The sequence below is a fragment of the Delphinapterus leucas genome, chromosome 6 (genome assembly GCF_059928025.1).
Source record: "Delphinapterus leucas isolate spDelLeu-1000000601 "Yukka" chromosome 6, BTC_Dleu_Yukka2, whole genome shotgun sequence".
NCBI classification, from domain to species: domain Eukaryota; kingdom Metazoa; phylum Chordata; class Mammalia; order Artiodactyla; family Monodontidae; genus Delphinapterus; species Delphinapterus leucas.
Genome location: NC_143134.1, coordinates 61122394 through 61143283, shown reverse-complemented (window position 1 = coordinate 61143283; position 20890 = coordinate 61122394). Strand labels below are relative to the sequence as shown.

The window sequence follows — 20890 nt, the reverse complement described above, 5'->3', positions numbered from 1 at the left end:
TTTGTTGTAGGAGGTGGTACTATGATTGCAGGATATTTAGCAGCATCCCTGGCCTCTACCTACTAAATGCCCATAGCATTCTCCCAGTTGTGACAACCAAAAAAGTCTCCAGATATCATTACCAATGTCTCTGGGGTGGAGGCAGGGAAGGGGGGCCGGAGACTCCCTCCTTCCCCCACTATACTACTGAAAGGGATTTGTTTTCTCTGTTTTTCAAAAATGAAAATAGCTTAGATCACAACTAAGATATCTAAAGTATACAGATTTGAATTTTCAAAATGGCTAAATAACCAACTTCACATGCTAAGTTAGGTTCGTGTGGCCGTTACTCTTGCATAAAGTAAAATCCTACCATATCTGTATGGTTATCAGCACTTTTGGGAATGGGCCTCAGCTTAAGTTTCATCATTACATTCAAAATTATAGGCAAAGAAGTTACAGGATTATTCTGTATACCCTTCTCACCTCCAGCCCCCAGGTAAAATGTACTTTTTTTCAGTCTTGTTAAATCCTAATGGAAACTAATATCTAAATGAAAAAAAATCACTATTCATACTTGACTCATGGCTATCACTGAGTGACCAGAATTACACATTCAATTTTGATACAGATATAAATGCAGCTTTCTTAGGGAGCAAATTTCACTGGCACCTGACTGCTAGGTTCATGGCTGAGGGTACAATATTTCAGAAAAATCATTTTGTCTGCCTTCCCATCTTTTAGCAGTAAAAACTCTAGAAAAGTTATAGCTGTTCAATAAGAAAACAAGATACCATATTTTCTTGCTACATTTACCATTTAATACAGTACTATAGTATTTGATAAAAGTAAAAGATGAGTGAGACAATAAAATTGCTACCAGCGTTTAACCATTTAAACTCAAAGTGACTGAAACATTCTCACAGAGAAATAAAACTGCTAAATTTTTATGCTAAGTGCTATAATATTCATAAATAATTAGCTATATAAAATTTAATGAGGACATATATTCAGTAGACCTGGTACTGCAAGGCAAGGTCAAGATTTAGCATAAGGTTTCTTTGTTCCATCTGTCAGTAAAAGCACAGGGATATATGACATATAGAATTGACAATTATTAGAATAATAGGGTAGTCTTATACTTTTGTTTTTTTACAAACGTAAACTAATTATATATCTGACACCATACCTTCCAAGCAAAAAAAAAAGAAAGAAAAGAAAAAGAGAAAGAAAAATTTACCAAGAGATGCTACTACCTCCACTAACATTTCAGGATACAGAGGAAAAAACACCAAATTACCCTTATACTTGCTAATGAAATAATTTTCACTTCATATTTATCTTAATTCCACACTATTGGCTATTCTTGCCAAAAATAAACTAAATACATATTTCAGCAATTTTATTCATTCTAAAGTACCCACAATAAATGACCCTATATAAATATTGAGTAAAGCCTAAATCATTTTTTTAAAATAGCAATAAATAACAGAAGTGCTCAGGATACTTTGAGATTGATTATATAAAAAGATTAAAGTAAATTGTAAAGAGCTTTACGAATATTCAGAGCTACCTGCAACTAAGTCCTCTGGCTACTCCTGTTCTTTGTTAGCCAAAAAGCTACGCAAATAACTCTGTGGCGTAGTTCTATCCGACATCAAATCCCTAGCAACACTATTAGATAGGAGCTAATCAGAATAATAGTAATGTATCTTCCTAGCTGAAGCTGTTGGCTGGACTGCTAAACATTATTTATTTTCCTCTTCTGAATATTGGCAGCATGTCCTTTATTCAAATTCTCACCCTTCCTTCCCCACTTCTATCACTCTACCCATAACCTTAAATTCAGTTAGTATATTAGTTTTTGCCCTTCACATAAAAATAGATACAAAAGAATCATCTGGGAATTATCTAAATCTACTTCATCTAAAAACAATTGAAAACATATAACTTTAGAACTATGCCACAAATGATTAGTTGCATAAGCTCTACACTAATAGCTACCAATTATTTAAGAAAGAAAACAACTTGTTTTCTCACATAGAAAGAAATTAGAGATAGTACTGCCTACAATATGTGATTATCAGCAGGTACATAATTTAAAAAATATTTTTAACCTACTATAATGCCTTTATAAGATGTATTTTGACAGTCTTTAGATTAGATTAACGACTAAAAATGTACTGCCTCAATGAAAAATGAAAACAGCAAAGTATGAATTTACCAATCAGGAGATTCAATAAGCTGTCCCTGAAGAAGTAATTTTGTGATGCTTGAGTATTTTTTAAACTGCTAAAAAATATCCTCAGGGAAAAGTGTAAAAAAGGGAAATAGCAGCTTGATAACTATAGAAAGAACACTGACTTAGGAACAGGCAGAAATGGGCCCAAATCACACCTCTGCCAAGTGGGATAATTCTCTGCTTAAACAAGTTACTGGACCTCTCTGAATCTCAGTACCTTCTCTGTACAATGGGAACCATACTACTTATCCTCTCAAGGATATTTTAAATAAGTTGACATTTTCCACTAATCCAATTCTTACAAATTGAGAATAATATAAAAATCCTGAAACATATGACTAATGAAATATTCATGGATCAATAAATAATAATCTTTAGAAAGTATACTCCCTAATTATAATGACACCTTCCTTCATATTTAATCATTGGGCTGGTCAAAAAGTTCTTTTGGCTTTTTTCCATAAGATGTTAGAGAAAAACCCAAGCAAACTTTTTGGCCAACCCAATAAAATGCTGTAATTTTCTAATAATGGTTTTGGTAAACAGCTAGCATACAATAAGACGAAGTATATTTTTGTAATTTAATAATATGCCAAATGGCCAGGCATTTGCTTACAAACATTTAAAATAACTATGTGAAAAATAGTCAAATATAGACTTTGGCCAAAGAAAATTTATTTTATTTAATATCTATCCATTTTATTCATTTAAAATGCCACATCACTCCCCACTCTACAGGTTTTGAAATCTTTAAAATGATTTTCATCCCAATAACTACTTAAAGGAAGACATTAGTTTCAAGAGGATTTTAAGTAAAAGTTAACATTATAGCAGCATGATAAATACAAATGACAGTCAAACTAATTTGACATCTAACATTTGAAAAACTTCTCCAAATATCTCCAAGCTTATAATCTTTATTAATTTTGGAAGCTGTGATTTTAACTAAAAATGCTTTATTTATCCCCATTTATTTGGAAAGATACGTATTACTTACATTTCTGTAATTTTCTAAATATGAATTTTTGTCTTAATATCAACTGAGAATTTAGAGATTTTTTTTTAGTTACTATTTACAAAGAAGATGGTAATACTAATTCTTCTCAGGTTTGTAGGCCTTCTTTATAAGACTTAGGATATAAATCAATACTTACAGCATAAAAATAAATCCTTTTTTGGGGCACTGATTCATGATGAATAAATTCCTTATCTTCCTTACCTTTTATTAACTCCTTCTCTAACTAAAGGATATATTATATTAAAGTATTTCCTCAAAACTTCACATAGTAAAAACACATAAATCCTTGAAAGTCCATGATAGGTGGATATTTTAAAAGTAAAGATTAAGAAGAAATCTAAAAAGCACTAAGTTACTCTCAAAAACAATGGGGTTATTGCAAAGCAATTCAAACAATCCAGCAGAGAAAGCACTCCCCTGAAAAGAGAAAGCCAAGAGAAGAGAGAAATGGAAGAAAATCAGGTCCCAAACCCTTTATTTTCCAGAGTTTGTGAACAGCCTGCTTTCTCTCAACTCCCAAACCCTTTATTTTCCAGAGTTTGTGAACAGCCTGCTTTCTCTCAACTCTTTCTTTCCCATGTGCTTAATCATTAATGTACCAGTTTTCTACTAAATACAGGTTAAGCGACATCACCACAAAGTTTAAAAGTCAGTCCAATGAATAAACACTTTCATGTTAAAAAAGAAAAGAAAAAAGAAAAGAAACAAAAACCTAAGTAAGAGTTTTTAACACTTTCTTTTCCCACCCAGAGATAAGCACTCAGTTTTAGAACTTAACGAAAGATACTATGCTGCCATCTATCTACCTGAAAGGATATAAAGAAAAATGCAGACTAAAGCTTTCACTTCCTCTGGCTGACAGAATATAGAGCCAAAGTCCATGGCATACTTTCATTGTACTTTTTCTCCGTAAGAAAGAAGCACAGTAATCAATAACACAATCTCTAAAGATAATTAGGGATATCTGGGGGGGTCTTTATACCATATCCCATATAATGGAAAGAATAACAAAGTTTATGAACAACTTTACACACAAAATGAAGACCTGGATATGCTTTGTTTGTTTCAGAGAAAAATGAAAGAGAGACAGGCAAGGACTTAGAAAAAAACTGATGGGGCAGGATTGTTTGAAGAATATTCCACTACAAAACATTATTTCTTTTTAAATGTCAATAGTGACTTTTGTACTGAAATTACTGGCAATTTTCTACCTTTATAAAAAAAATGTAATAAATGTCATCACCAAAAAAAACCTGTTATAAGTAAGGATAATTTTCTATTATTTAGCTTTAAAAATATTTGCTATAGAGTTTTTTAGTATCTTAGAAAAAAATGTGACCTTAAAACCAATTTCCAATTAACTGCCTCAAGCTTTCTGTTATTCTCTTGTCCAGCAATGACTTCCTTCTTCTCTCCATCTGGTTAATCTCTACCAATACTATCAAGTCCATCACCAGTCCCATTTTCTACAGCACAATCGTTCTCAAACCTTATGGCTATAGTTGTATGGTTCTGCACAACTCCACAGGATATTGTTTACATAGATTATGACATGAGTGTGGTCTCCTGGAGTTGTGTAGTTAGGAAGCAATGATTAAAATCACTTGGGAAGAAATTTTTAAACAAAATGTTACTGCCAATGACACCTAGGCAGGAAGAGATTGTATGAGACTAACCCTACCAGTAAGAAAATTACTAAAAGCCAGATAAAATCCAATTAATTGGTCAATAAACAGCTAACTGAAGACACTGGGAAGTAGCCAAACTAGCCAGGACTTAAAGGACAAAGATTCCAGAAAGAGTAGAAATGCACTAAGGTGAGTCCTACATTCCTCAGTACTTTTTACTTAAAGGTACTTGCCACCTCATAAACATTACATATGAAAGGTCAAGTAGAAGTGGAGGCTCAGAGTTTTCTGCAATCCCAGAGAACTGGGGAAACAAAAAGGAGAAGGCACAATCCACTGTTAACATTGAAGTTTCCAGCTGAGAAACTCCTGAAGGGCTATGACATAAGAGAAAGGGCAAACTGAAACTAGTTCTTTATGAAGACAAAACCCGAAATCATAAATCCTTACAAAGTCTCAATAAACACAGTAAATGTCATCTTCAAAAGCACTGCTGTATTAAGACCAATATTCTGTTATTAGCCTTAGAAATATTTATTATACAAATCCTTGACTGGATCAAGATGAGTCTTCTCTTATTGACAGTCCACAAAAGAAGTAAATCATATCTTGAAAAACAAAGAATCAACCAGCTCTTCTACAATTTGTCATACAAAATGCCCAGTATCTAACAAAATTTATTAGATATATCAGAAGAAAGGACAAACTATCTGGAAACTACAAGAGAGAAGAAAAAAAAGTCAACGGAAACAGACCCACAAGTAGATCTCAACACTGAAGTTATCAGACATAAATATTAAAATAACTTTCATTAAAATGTTCAAAACTTTAGATGACAAATGAAGAATTTCACCAGAGAAGTGATATGAAAAAAATATCAAATGGAAATTATAACTGAGAAAAATATAATAACTGAATTAATAACCTCAACAGAAGGGTTTAACAGTAGATTAAACAGAGCAGAAGAGTTGAGCAGTAAACCAGAAGAGGGGTCAGTAGGAAATACCCAGTCTGAAGCACAGAGGGAAAAAAAGGAAAAATGCAGGAAAGACTGCAAAAGTTATGCAGTGCAGTGAGATGTCATGTGCATATAATCAGAATCCCAGGAATGCAGGAGATAAAGTTGGGCAGAAGTAACAGTTGAAGTGACACAGGCCAAGAAATGTCCATAACTTAAAAATGTCATAAAGCCACAGATTTAAGAAGTTATATAAACTCTCAAACAGGAAGAATGCAAAGAAAACAACAACGAAGCACATCACAGAATAACTGCTAAATACAAAAACAAAAAGAAATCATAGGAGTTCTGGTCCAAGATGGCAAGAGAAGGCTCCTGAACTCAACTCTTCCCACAGACATAATGAATCTACTACTAAGCATGAAGCAATTCCCTTTGAATGAAATCCAGAAACTAGCTGAGTGAATCTTATATTGATAGATCAGGCACAGCACTAAAGAAAATCACCAAAAAACAAAGGAAGAAAGCAAGAGAAAAAGGAACAAAGGAATTACAGAACAGCCAAAAAACAATTTTTAAAATGGCAACAGTAAGTCCATACCTATCAATAATTACTTTAAATATAAAAGGACTAAATTCTACAATCAAAAGACAAAAAATGGCTGAATGGGTAAAAAAAAAACCAAGATCCAGTTATCTAGGGCCTATAAGAGATTCACTTCAGCTTTAGGGACACACAGACTGAAAGTGAAGGGATGGAAAAAGATATTCCACGCAAATGAAAACCAAAAGAAAGCAGAGGTAGCTATATTTATATCAGACGAAATAGACTTTAAGCCAAAGACTATAAGAAGAGACAAAAAAGGTCAATATAAAACAAGAGTCACTCCAACAAGAGGATATAACATTTGTAAATATGATGCATGCAACACAGGAGCACCTAAATACATAAGGCAAATATTAACAGACCTGAGGGAGAACTAGACAGCATTATAATAATAGTAGGGGACTTCAGTACCTCAGTTTCAACAATGGATAGATCATCTAGACAGAAAATCAATATGGAAACATCAGACTTAAACTACATGTTAGACCAGATGGACTTAACAGACATTTAAAGAGTATTCCATCCAACAACAGTAGAATACACATTCTTCTCAAGTTCACAGGAAACAGTCTCCAGGTAAATCATATATTAGGCAGCAAAACAAACCTTAATAATTTTAAGAAGACTGAAATCACATCAAACATCTTTTCCAACCCCAATGGTATGAAACTGGAAATCAATTATAAGAAGAAAACTAGAAAATTCAAAAATATGTGGAGATTAAACAGCATACTACTGAACAACCAATGGGCCAAAGAAGAAATCAAAACAGATACTAAAAAATATTGAGGCAAATTAAAATGGAGATACAACACACCAAATTTACGAGATGCAGCAAAGACAGTTCTGAGGGAAGTTCACGGCTATAAATGCCTACATTAAGAAAAAAGAGAGGAGACGAGGGGAAGATGGCGGAAGAGTAAGACGCGGAGATCACCTTCCTCCCCACAGATACACCAGAAATACATCTACACGTGGAACAGCTCCTACAGAACACCTACTGAACGCTGGACCTCAGACCTCCCAAAACGCAAGAAAGTCCCCACGTACCTAGGTAGGGCAAAAGAGAAAAGAATAAACAGAGACAAAAGGATAGGGACGGGACCTGCACCAATGGGAGGGAGCTGTGAAGGAAGAAAGGTTTCCACACACTAGGAAGCCCCTTCGCGGGCGGAGACTGCGGGTGGCGGAGGGGGAAAGCTTCGGAGCCGCGAAGAGAGCACAGCAACGGGGGTGCGGAGGGCAAAGCAGAGAGATTCCCAAACACAGGATCGGTGCCAACTGGCACTCACCAGCCCAAGAGGCTTGTCTACTCTCCCGCCGGGGCGGGTGGGGCTGGGAGCTGAGGCTCGGGCTTCGGTCGGAGCAGAGCGCAGGGAGAGGACTGGGGTTGGCGGCGTGAACACAGCCTGCAGGGGGTTAGTGCACCACGGCTAGCGGGGAGGGAGTCTGGGGAAAAGTCTGGAGCTGCCGAAGAGGCAAGAGACTTTTTCTTGCCTCTTTGTTTCCTGGTGCGCAAGGAGAGGGGATTAAGAGGGCTGCTTAAAGGAGCTCCGGAGACCGGCGCGAGCCTCAGCTAAAAGCGCGGACCCCAGAGACGGGCATGAGACGCTAAGGCTGCTGGTGCCGCCACCAAGAGGCCTGTGTGCGAGCACAGGTCACTATCCACACCCCCCTTCCGGGGAGCCTGTGCAGCCCGCCACTGCCAGGGTCCCGGGATCCAGGGACAACTTCCCCGGGAGAACGCACGGCGCGCCTCAGGCTGGTGCAACGTCACACTGGCCTCTGCCGCCACAGGCTCGCCCCGCATCCGTACGCCTCCCTCCCCCCGGCCTGAGTGAGCCAGAGTCCCCAGAGCATCTGCTCCTTTAACCCCGTCCTGTCTCAGCAAAGAACAGACGCCCTCCTGCAACATACACGCAGAGGCGGGGCCAAATCCAAAGCTGAGCCGCGGGAGCTGTGCGAACAAAGAAGAGAAACGGAAATCCCTCCCAGCAGGCTCAGAAGCAGTGGATTAAATCTCCACAATCAGCTTGATGTACCCTGCATCTGTAGAATACATGAATAGACAACGAATCATCCCAAATTGAGGAGGTGGACTTTGAGAGCAAGATTTATGATTTTTTTCCCCTTTTCCTCTTTTTGTGAGTGTGTATGTTTCTGTGTGAGATTTTCTCTGTATAGCTTTGCTTCCACCATTTGTCCTAGGGTTCTATACGTCCTTTTTTTTCTTTAAAAAAATTTTTTTTCTTGATAATTATTTTTTATTTTAATATCTTTATTTTATTTTATCTTACTTTATTTTATTTTATCTTCTTTCTTTTGATCTTTCCTTCCTTCCCTCCTTCCTTCCTTCCTCCCTCCATCCTTTCTTCCTTCCTTCCTTCCTTCCTCTCTTTCTTTCTTTCTACTTTTTCTCCCTTTTATTCTGAGCCGTGTGGATGAAAGGCTCTTGGTGCTGCAGCCAGGAGTCAGTGCTGTGCCTCTGAGGCGGGAGAGCCAACTTCAGGACACTGGTCCACAAGAGACCTCCCAGCTCCACATAATATCAAACGGCGAAAATCTCCCAGAGATCTCCATCTCAACACCAACACCCAGCTTCACTCAACGACCAGCAAGCTACAGTGCTGGACACCCTATGCCAAACAACTAGCAAGACAGGAACACAACCACACCCATTAGCAGAGAGGCTGCATAAAATCATAATAAGCCCACAGACACCCCAAAACACACCACCAGACGTGGACGTGCCCACCAGAAAGACAAGATCCAGCCTCATCCACCAGACACCAGGCACTAGTCCCCTCCCCCAGGAAGCCTACACAACCCACTGAACCAACTTTAGCCACTGGGGACAGACACCAAAAACAACGGGAACCACGAACCTGCAGCCTGCAAAAAGGAGACCCCAAACACAGTAAGATAAGCAAAAAGAGAAGACAGAAAAACACACAGCAGATGAAGGAGCAAGATAAAAACCCACCAGACCTAACAAATGAGGAGGAAATAGGCAGTCTACCTGAAAAAGAATTCAGAATAATGATAGTAAAGATGATCCAAAATCTTGGAAATAGAATAGACAAAATGCAAGAAACATTTAACAAGGACCTAGAAGAACTAAAGATGAAACAAGCAACGATGAACAACACAATAAGTGAAAATAAAAATACTTTAGATGGGATCAATAGCAGAATAACTGAAGCAGAAGAACGGATAAAACGTACCAACATTCGAATTATAGGGGTTCCAGAAGAAGAAGAGAAAAAGAAAGGGACTGAGAAAATATTTTAAGAGATGATAGTTGAAAACTTCCCTAATATGGGAAAGGAAATAGTTAATCAAGGCCAGGAAGCACAGAGAGTCCCATACAGGATAAATCCAAGGAGAAACATGTCAAGACACATATTAATCAAACTATCAAAAATTAAATACAGGGCTTCCCTGGTGGTGCAGTGGTTGAGAGTCCGCCTGCCAATGCAGGGGACACGGTTTCGTGCCTCAGTCCGGGAAGATCCCACGTACTGCGGAGTGGCTGGGCCCGTGAGCCGTGGCCACTGAACCTGCGCGTCCGGCGCCTGTGCTCCGCAACGGGAGAGGCCACAACAGTGAGAGCCTCGCGTAACACACACACACAAAAAAAATTAAATACAAAGAAAACATATTAAAAGCAGCAAGGGAAAAACAACAAATAACACACAAGGGAATCCCCATAAGGTTAACAGCTGATCTTTCAGCAGAAACTCTGCAAGCCAGAAGGGACTGGCAGGACATATTTAAAGTGGTGAAGGAGAAAAACCTGCAACCAAGATTACTCTACCCAGCAAGTATCTCATTCAGATTTGATGGAGAAATTAAAACCTTTACAGACAAGCAAAACCTGAGAGAGTTCAGCACCACCAAACCAGCTTTACAACAAATGCTAAAGGAACTTCTCTAGGCAAGAAACACAAGAGAAGGAAAAGACCTACAATAACGAACCCAAAACAATTACGAAAATAGGAATAGGAACATACATATCAATAATTACCTTAAATGTAAATGGACTAAATGCTCCCACCAAAAGACACAGATTGGCTGAATGGATACAAAAACAAGACCCTTATATATGCTGTCTACAAGAGACCCACTTCAGACCTAGAGACACATACAGACTGAAAGTAAGGGGATGGAAAAAGATATTCCATGCAAATGGAAACCAAAAGAAAGCTGGAGTAGCAATTCTCGTATCAGACAAAATAGACTTTAAAATAAAGACTCTTACAAGACACAGAGAAGGACAATACATAATGATCAAGGGATCAATCCAAGAAGAAGATATAACAATTGTAAATATTTATGCACCCAACAAAGGAGCACCTCAATACATAAGGCAAATACTAACAGCCATAAAAAGGGAAATTGACAGTAACACATTCATAGTAGGGGACTTTAAGACCCCACTTTCACCAATGGACAGATCATCCAAAATGAAAATAAATAAGGAAACACAAGCTTTAAATGATACATTAAACAAGATGGACTTAATTGATATTTATAGGACATTCCATCCAAAAACAACAGAATACACATTTTTCTCAAGTGCTCATGGAACATTCTCCAGGATAGATCATATCTTGGGTCACAAATCAAGCCTTGGTAAATTTAAGAAAATTTAAATCGCTTCAAGTATCTTTTCCGACCACAACGCTGAGACTAGATATCAATTACAGGAAAAGATCTGTAAAAAATACAAAGACATGGAGGCTAAACAATACACCACTTAATAACGAAGTGATCACTGAAGAAATCAAAGAGGAAATCAAAAAATACCTAGAAACAAATGACAATGGAGACACGATGACTCAAAACCTATGGGATGCCGCAAAAGCAGTTCTAAGAGGGAAGTTTATAGCAATACAGTCCTACCTTACGAAACAGGAAACATCTCGAATAAACAACCTACCCTTGCACCTAAAGCAGTTAGAGAAAGAACAAAAAAACCCCAAAGTTAGCAGAAGGAAAGAAATAAAAATCAGATCAGAAATAAATGAAAAAGAAATGAAGGAAACAATAGCAAAGATCAATAAAACTAAAAGCTGGTTGTTTGAGAAGATAAACTAAATTGATAAATCATTAGCCAGACTCATCAAGAAAAAAAGGGAAAAGACTCAAATCAATAGAATTAGAAATGAAAAAGGAGAAGTAACAATTGACAGTGCAGAAATACAGAAGATCATGAGAGATTACTACAAGCAACTCTATGCCAATAAAATGGACAACCTGGAAGAAATGGACAAATTCTTAGAAATGCACAACCTGCCAACACTGAATCAGGAAGAAATAGAAAATATGAACAGGCCAATCACAAGCACTGAAATTGAAACTGTGATTAAAAATCTTCCAGCAAACAAAAGCCCAGGACCAGGTGGCTTCACAGGCGAATTCTATTAAACATTTAGAGAAGAGCTAACACCTATCCTTCTCAAACTCTTCCAAAATATAGCAGAGGGAGGAACACTCCCAAACTCATTCTACGAGGCGACCATCACCCTGATATCAAAACCAGACAAGGATGTCACAAACAAAGAAAACTACAGGCCAATATCCCTGATGAACATAGATGCAAAAATCCTCAACAAAATACTAGCAAACAGAATCCAACAGCACATTAAAAGGATCATACACCATGATCAAGTGGGGTTTATTCCAGGAATGCAAGGATTCTTCAATATATGCAAATCAATCAACGTGATACACCATAGTAACAAACTGAAGGAGAAAAACCATATGATCATCTCAATAGATGCAAAGAAAGCTTTCGACAAAATTCAACACCCATTTATGATAAAAACCCTGCAGAAAGCAGGCATAGAGGGAACTTTCCTCAACATAATAAAGGCCATATATGACAAATCCACAGCCAATATCGTCCTCAATGGTGAAAAACTGAAAGCATTTCCACTAAGATCAGGAACAAGACAAGGTTGCCCACTCTCACCACTCTTATTCAACATAGTTTTGGAAGTTTTAGCCACAGCAATCAGAGAAGAAAAGGAAATAAAAGGATTCCAAATCGGAAAAGAAGAAGTAAAGCTGTCACTATTTGCAGATGACATGATACTATACACAGAGAATCCTAAAGATGCTACCAGAAAACTACTAGAGCTAATCAATGAATTTGGTAAAGTAGCAGGATACAAAATTAATGCACAGAAATCTCTGGCATTCCTATACACTAATGATGAAAAATCTGAAACTGAAATCAAGAAAACACTCCCATTTATCACTGCAACAAAAAGAACAAATTATCTAGGATTAAAGCTACCTGAGGAGACAAAAGACCTGTATGCAGAAACTTATAAGACACTGATGAAAGAAATTAAAGATGATACAAATAGTTGGAGAGATATACCATGTTCTTGGATTGGAAGAATCAACATTGTGAAAATGACTCTACTACCCAAAGCAATCTACAGATTCAATGCAATCCCTATCAAACTACCACTGGCATTCTTCACAGAACTAGAACAAAAAATTTCACAATTTGTATGGAAACACAAAAGACCCCAAATAGCCAAAGCAATCTTGAGAAAGAAAAATGGAGCTGGAGCAATCAGGCTGCCTGACTTCAGACTATACTACAAAGCTACAGTAATCAAGACAGTATGGTACTGGCACAAAAACAGAAATATAGATCAATGGAACAGGATAGAAAGCCCAGAGATAAACCCACACACATATGGTCACCTTATCTTTGATAATGGTGGCAGGAATGTACAGTGGAGAAAGGACAGCCTCTTCAATAAGTGGTGCTGGGAAAACTGGACAGCTACATGTAAAAGTATGAGATTAGATCACTCCCTAACACCATACACAAAAATAAGCTCAAAATGGATTAAAGACCTAAATGTAAGGCCAGAAACTATCAAACTCTTAGAGGAAAACATAGGCAGAACACTCTATGACATAAATCACAGCAAGATCCTTTTTGACCCAACTCCTCGAGAAATGGAAATAAAAACAAAAATAAACAAATGGGACCTAATGAAACTTCAAAGCTTTTGGACAGCAAAGGAAACCATAAACAAGACCAAATGACAACCCTCAGAATGGGAGAAAATATTTGCAAATGAAGCAACTGACAAAGGATTAATCTCCAAAATTTATAAGCAGCTCATGCAGCTCAATAACAAAAAAACAAACAACCCAATCCAAAAATGGTTAGAAGACCTAATAGACATTTCTCCAAAGAAGATATACAGACTGCCAACAAACACATGAAAGAATGCTCAACATCATTAATCATTAGAGAAATGCAAATCAAAACTACAATGAGATATCATCTCACACCAGTCAGAATGGCCATCATCAAAAAATGTAGAAACAATAAATGGTGGAGAGGGTGTGGAGAAAAGGGAACTCTCTTGCACTGCTGGTGGGAATGTGAATTGGTACAGCCACTAAGGAGAACAGTATGGAGGTTCCTTAAAAACTACAAATAGAACTACCATATGACCCAGCAATCCCACTACTGGGCATATACTCTGAGAAAACCATAATTCAAAAAGAGTCATGTACCAAAATGTTCATTGCAGCTCTATTTACAATAGCCCAGAGATGGAAACAACCTAAGTGTCCATCATCAGATGAATGGATAAAGAAGATGTGGCACATATATACAATGGAATATTACTCAGCCATAAAAAGAAACGAAATTGAGCTATTTGTAATGAGGTGGATGGACCTAGAGTCTGTCATACAGAGTGAAGTAAGTCAGAAAGAGGAAGACAAATACCGTATGCTAACACGTATATGGAATTTAAGGAAGAAAATGTCATTAAGAACCTAGGGGTAAAACAGGAATAAAGACACAGACCTACTAGAGAATGGACTTGAGGATATGGGGAGGGGGAAGGGTAAGCTGTGACAAAGCGAGAGAGTGGCATGGACATATATACACTACCAAACGTAAAATAGATAGCTAGTGGGAAGCAGCCGCATAGCACAGGGAGACCAGCTCGGTGCTTTGTGACCACCTAGAGGGGCGGGATAGGGAGGGTGGGAGGGAGGGAGACGCAAGAGGGAAGAGATATGGGAACATATGTATATGTATAACTGATTCACTTTGTTATAAAGCAGAAACTAAAACACCATTGTAAAGTAATTATACTCCAATAAAGATGTAAAAAAGAAAAAAAAAGAAAAAAGAAAGATCTCAAACTAACTTTATATCTCAAGGACCTAGAAAAGGAGGAACAAAATAACTCAAAAGTAGAAAGAAGGAAAAAACAAAGATTAGAGTAGAAGTAAGTGAAATAGAGACTAAAAAGACAATAGAAAAGATCAAGGAAACTAAAACCTGGTTTTTTGAAATGATAAACGAAATACACTAGACTCACTAAAAAAAAAAGAGAGAACTCAAATAAATAAAATCAGAAATGAAAGAGGAGACATTGCAACTGATACCGCACAAATACAAAGGATCATAAGAGACTACTATGAAAAATTATATACCAACAAATTGGACAACCTAGAAGAAATTGACAAATTCCTAGAAACAAACAACCTACCAACAATGAATCATGAAGAAACAGAAACTCTGAACAGACCAATTACTAGTAAGAAGATTGAATCAGTAATCAAAACCCCCAACAGTGAAAAGTCCAGGACCAAATGGCTTCATGGATGAATTCAACCAAACATTTAAAGAATTAACACTAATCCTTCTCAAACTTTTCAAAAAAAAATTGAAGAGGAAGGAACACTTCCAAAATTTTGTACAAGGCCAGCATTAACCTGATACAAAAACCAGACAACAACACTGAAAGAAAAGAAAACCATATCTCTGATGAACAAAGATGTGAAAATCCTCAACAGAATATTAGCAAACCAAATTCAACAATACATTAAAAGGATCATACACCATGATCAAGTGGGATTTAATTCCAGGGATGCAAAGATACTTCAAAATCTGCAAATCAATCAGTGTGATATACCACATTAACAAACTGAACGATAAATATCATATGATCATCTCAAAAGACATAGAAAAGCCCTTGACAAAATTCAACATCCATTCATGATAAAAACTCTCAACAAACTGGGTGTAGGAGGAAACATACTTCAACATAATAAAGGCCATATATGACAAACCCACAGACACATCAGACTCAGTGAAAAGCTGACAGCTTTTCCTCTAAGATGAGGAATGAGACAAAGATGCCCACTCTTATCATCAATATTCAACACTGGATATCAGAACAATTAGGCAAGCAAAAGAAATAAAAGACATCCATTTAGAAAGGAAGAAGTAAAACTGACATTATTTGCAGATAACATGGTATTACATATAGAAAACCTAAAGACTCGACCAAAAAACTGTTAGAACTAATAAACAAATTCATAAAGTTGCAGGATACAAAATTAATATACAAATATCAGTTGCATTTCCATACACTATCAGAAAGTTATTAAGAAAACAATCCCATTTACAATTGTATCAAAAAGAATAAAACACCTAGGAATAAATTTAACCAACAAGGTGAAAGACTTGTACAGTGAAGACACTGATGAAAGAAACTGAAGACAACACCAATAAATGGAAAGCTCTTCCACGCTCATAGATTGGAAAAATTAAATATTCTTAAAATGGACATACCACTCGGGCTTCCCTGGTGGTGCAGTGGTTGGGAGTCCGCCTGCCGATGCAGGGGACACGGGTTCGTGTCCTGGTCCGGGAGGATCCTGTGTGCCGCGGAGCGGCTGGGCCCGTGAGCCGTGGCCACTGGGCCTGTGCGTCCAGAGCCTGTGCTCCGCAACGGGAGAGGCCACAGTGGTGAGAGGCCCGCATACCACACAAAAAAACAAACAAACAAAAAAAAATGGACATACTACTCAAGCAATCTACAGATTCAATGCAATCCCTATCACAATTTGACTTCATTTTTTCACAAAAATAGAACAAACAATCCTAAAATTTGTATGGACCCACAGAAGATCTCAAATAACCAAAGCAATCTTAAGAAAGAAGAACCAAGCTGGAGGCATCTCATGTCTTGATTTCAAAATATATTGCATAGCTATAGTAATCAAGATAGTATGATACTGACATAAAAGGCACTTATATCAATGGAACAGAACAGACAGCCCAGAAAAAAACCCACTCTTATATGGTCAATTAGTTTATGACAAAGGAGCCAAGAAGAGTCAATGGGGAAAAGACAGTCCCTTCAATAAATGGTCCTGGGAAAACTGGACAGTCGCAAGCAGAAGAATGAAACTGGACCCCTATCTTACACCATACACAAAAATCACTCAAAATGAATCAAAGGTTTGAACATAAAACCTAAACCCATAAAAATGGTGGAAGAAAGCATATTGGATAAGCTCCTTGACGCTGGTCTTGGCAATGTTTTTTTGGATTTGACACCAAAAGCAAAGTCACCAAAGCAAAATAAACTAGTGGGACTAAATCAAACTAAAAACCTTCGCGAAGCATAGGAAACCACCAACAAAATGAAAAGGCAACCTATGTAATGCGATAAAATATTTGCAAATCATATCTCTGATACAGGGTTAATATCCAAAATATATAAAGAACCCATACAACTCAATAGCAAATAATAATAATAATTGATTAAAAAATGGGCAGAGGACCTGAACAGACATTTTTCCAAAGAAGATATATTGATGGCCAATGGGTATGTGAAAAGGTACTCAACATCACTAATCATCAGGGAAATGCAAATCAAGACCACAATGGGATATCACCTCACACCTGTTAGATTAGAATGGCTATCATCAGAAAGATAAAAGGTAAGTGTTGGCAAGGATGCGGAGAAAAAGAAATCCTTTTGCACTGTTGGTGGGAATAGAAATTGGTGTAGCCACTATAGAAAGCAGTATGGAGACCCCTCAAAAAATTAAAAATAGAACTACCATATGATCCAGCAATTTTACCTCTAGGTATATACCCAAAGGAAATGAAAACAGGATATCAAAGAGATATCAGCACTCCCATGTTCACTGCAGCATTATTCACAATAGCCAAGATATGGAAGCAACTTAAGTGTCCATCAATAGATGAATGGATAAAAAAGATGTATATATATATACACAGTGGAATATTATTCAGCCATGAGAAAGGAGGGAATCCTGCTATCTGTGATAACATGGATGAAACTTGATGGCCTTATACTAAGTGAAATAAGCCAAATGGTATCACTTATCTGTGGAATTAAGAAAAAAAAAGTTCAACTCATAGAAACTGAGAGTAGACAAGTAGTTGCCAGGGGCTGGGGTTGTGGGAAATAGGGAGAGGTTGGTAAAAGGGTGCAAATTTTAGCCATAAGATGAATAAGGTAAAGATCTAACGTAAAACATGGTGACCACTGTTTTATCACCATACTGTACAACTGAAATTCGCTAAGAGAGAAGAACTTAAATGTTCTCATAAAAAGAAAGATTAATATGTGAAGTGTTGGATGTGTTAATTAACTAGATGGGGAAATCCTTTCAAAGTTATACATATATCAAATTATCATAATGCACAATTTAAGTATCTTATAAATTTATATGTTAATTATATAATTATGCCTCAGCAAAGCTGAAATAATATAAATAACTAAATCCTAAAAGCAGTCAGAGAAAAGATACATTACTTCAGTGGACGAACAATAAAACTAACAACTGACTTTACAACAGAAATGATGGAAACCATAAGACAAGGAAATAACATCTTTTAAAACCTGAAAATAACTCCAAACGTATGATTCTATGCCAAGCAAATAAATCCTTCAAAAATGAAAGAAAAATAAAGACATTTTCAGGTGAACCAAAACTGGGAGAATCTGTTCCAGTACACTTCCACCAAGAGGCAGAAAAAAAATACTCCCAGAAAGAAACTTAGAAACTTACGAAGACATGAAGAACTAGAAAAAGCATCAATATGTGGGTAACTCTAAACAAATAGTGACTTCATATAACATATGTATTATAACACATAATATATAAACGACAATAATTACTTCTTGTTATCTTGAGTTTTAGTTCAACATCTATTTTATGCACCCAGAATACCAAAAATGATGATAGGAGGGGTTCTAAGGCCACTACATTTACTATCACAGCAATGTTTAAAGTACCAACTTATATTAAACTTCAGAAAACCAAGGAAGAATGTTTTGATCTCTGGGAAAACCACTTTAAAAAGAGTAAAAGGAGAAACACCATCAGAAGGGATAAACTGGAAATCTTTTTTAATTGAAAATTTCCAAGCAGGTAAGAAAAGGAGAAAAATGGAAACAAAGAACAGATGGGTCAAGTAGAAAATACATAGTAAGATGAAAGGATTAATATCAGTCACAGTAAATAAAAATGGACTATTCCAATTAGAAGACAAAGATTATCAAACTAAACTTAAAAAAAAAGAAATATTTGGTGTCTACAAGGCACACTGACAAGACATAACTGATAAAGGTTGAAAGTAAAAAGATAGAAAAAGACATACCATGAAAATACTAACCAAAACAAAGCTGATATAGCTAAATTAATAACAAAGAAAAACACTGTAAGGCAAGAATAATTACTACAGATTAAAAGGTATAATTTATAATGATACAAGGATTAATCTGGACTTCCCTGGTGGCACAGCGGTTAAGAATCCAACTGCCAATGCAGGGGACACGGGTTTGAGCCCCAATCCGGGAAGATCCCATATGCCACAGAGCAAATGAGCCTGTGTGCCACAACTACTGAACCTGTGCTCTAGAGCCCGCGAGCCACAACTACTGAGCCCTCTTGCCACAACTACTGAAGCCTGCGTGCCTGGAGCCCATGCTCCGCAACGAGAGAAGCCACCGCAATGAGAAGCCCGCGCACCGTAACAAAGAGTAGCCCCTGCTCGCCGCAACTAGAGAAAGCCTGCGCACAGCAACAAAGACCCAATGCAGCCAAAAATAAATTAATTAAAAAAATAAAGGAGCCAGATACTTAATATTTTAGGCTTTTAGGCCATATGCCTCTCTCACAACTATTCAACTCTGCTGTTGTAGCACAAAAACAATCATAAACATACGTAAATAGATGAGAGCAGCTGTGTTTCAAGTAAAACTTTATTAACAAACACAGGCAGAGGAAAAAGAAGACAAAAAAAAAATAGGCAGAGGTTCAAACTTATCCCAATGCTCATAGTTTGCCAATCCCTTCACTATACTACAATGCATTCCCTCCTAGAGAAGCTCTCGTAGCTTTTCATTAATACCACTGAATTTTACCTCTCTCTCAGTTTTTAAAACATTCTGACCTTAATCTTACTGGTAAATTTTTATTTTAATGCTGTTCTTATTAGGCTCAATCTACTTGAAACAGGTTACTCTTGGGAGAATATGTATAACCTTTTACATATTTTAACTACAATACCAATTATATCAGAAATTAGCCTATAATTGAGATTCAAACCCAAGGAGTTTGGCTTTAAAGTCACACTCATGGCTAGGTCACCTCACACAGTTGTTGTGGGAATTAAAAGAAATAACACGTGCAGAAAAAGTACCTTGTTGACCCTAAGTGACTCCCTAAATATTAGCTGCTATTGCATTAGAGCTTTTGATCTGGATGTTATGGGTGACCATTCTTTTGTACCTGGTCTTATTAGAAAGTAAAATTAAAATATGAGAAAGCATAAAAAAAGAAATTCATCTATAAATAAAACATTTCTAAAACCACAGTACTAGCATGCACTAGTCTCAGTGTGATGATGTCAAACACCTATATTTACAGTTCTCCCTTTTGAACTTTTTTCAGTTATTAGTTTTTAATTGCTCACTCTGTATTTAATAAGGAGAATTACCACAAGGCCCCACTAATATATGCAACTAAGCAACAACAGTAAATATCTTCTTTTAATTAAACAAAATGACCATGTGTATAAAAAAGATCTAAATATGCAGAACTTGAAGACCTTCTCTCAACTGCTCTCTTATTACAAAATTTAATTGTATGTACCACCACCGAAATTGTTATTTTTAATAAAAAAGAGTTAAACAGTATAAAATGATATAAATAGGAAAGAAAACACCCTTCTCCATCAGGGAATCTATTCCTTCTTCCCTCTTTCTTCCCTACCGGTTTCTCACACGCACCCTTGCCCATACTCTGTCTGTCTCTCTCTCCACACACAAAACACACACACAGAGGGCATTTTAAAAACACAATCTAAGTCCAAATGACACATAGGATCAGGTTCAAATACCAGTTCTACACACAAAGCACACAAGATATGATTCAGAAAACACAAAATCAGGTTCAAATCCCAGCTCTACAACTAAAACCAGTTTAATAATCACTTCCCTAGCTTTGCATCTTCAGTAACTATTTATTCAACCTCTATTAGTCTGTTTCCACCTATAAAATGGGGGAAAAATCATACCCACCTCATGTGGCTGTAGTGAGCATTAACGTAAGAATTAAAATCACACGC

The 20890-nt window shown here is 36.8% G+C and overlaps 1 protein-coding gene across 4 annotated transcripts in view; it reads right to left on the bottom strand.

Moving 5' to 3' along the window:
- Positions 1-20890, bottom strand: part of ZDHHC21 (zDHHC palmitoyltransferase 21) — an 84792-nt gene that overhangs the window by 40421 nt on the left and 23481 nt on the right. The gene's annotated exons all lie outside the window — the stretch shown is intronic.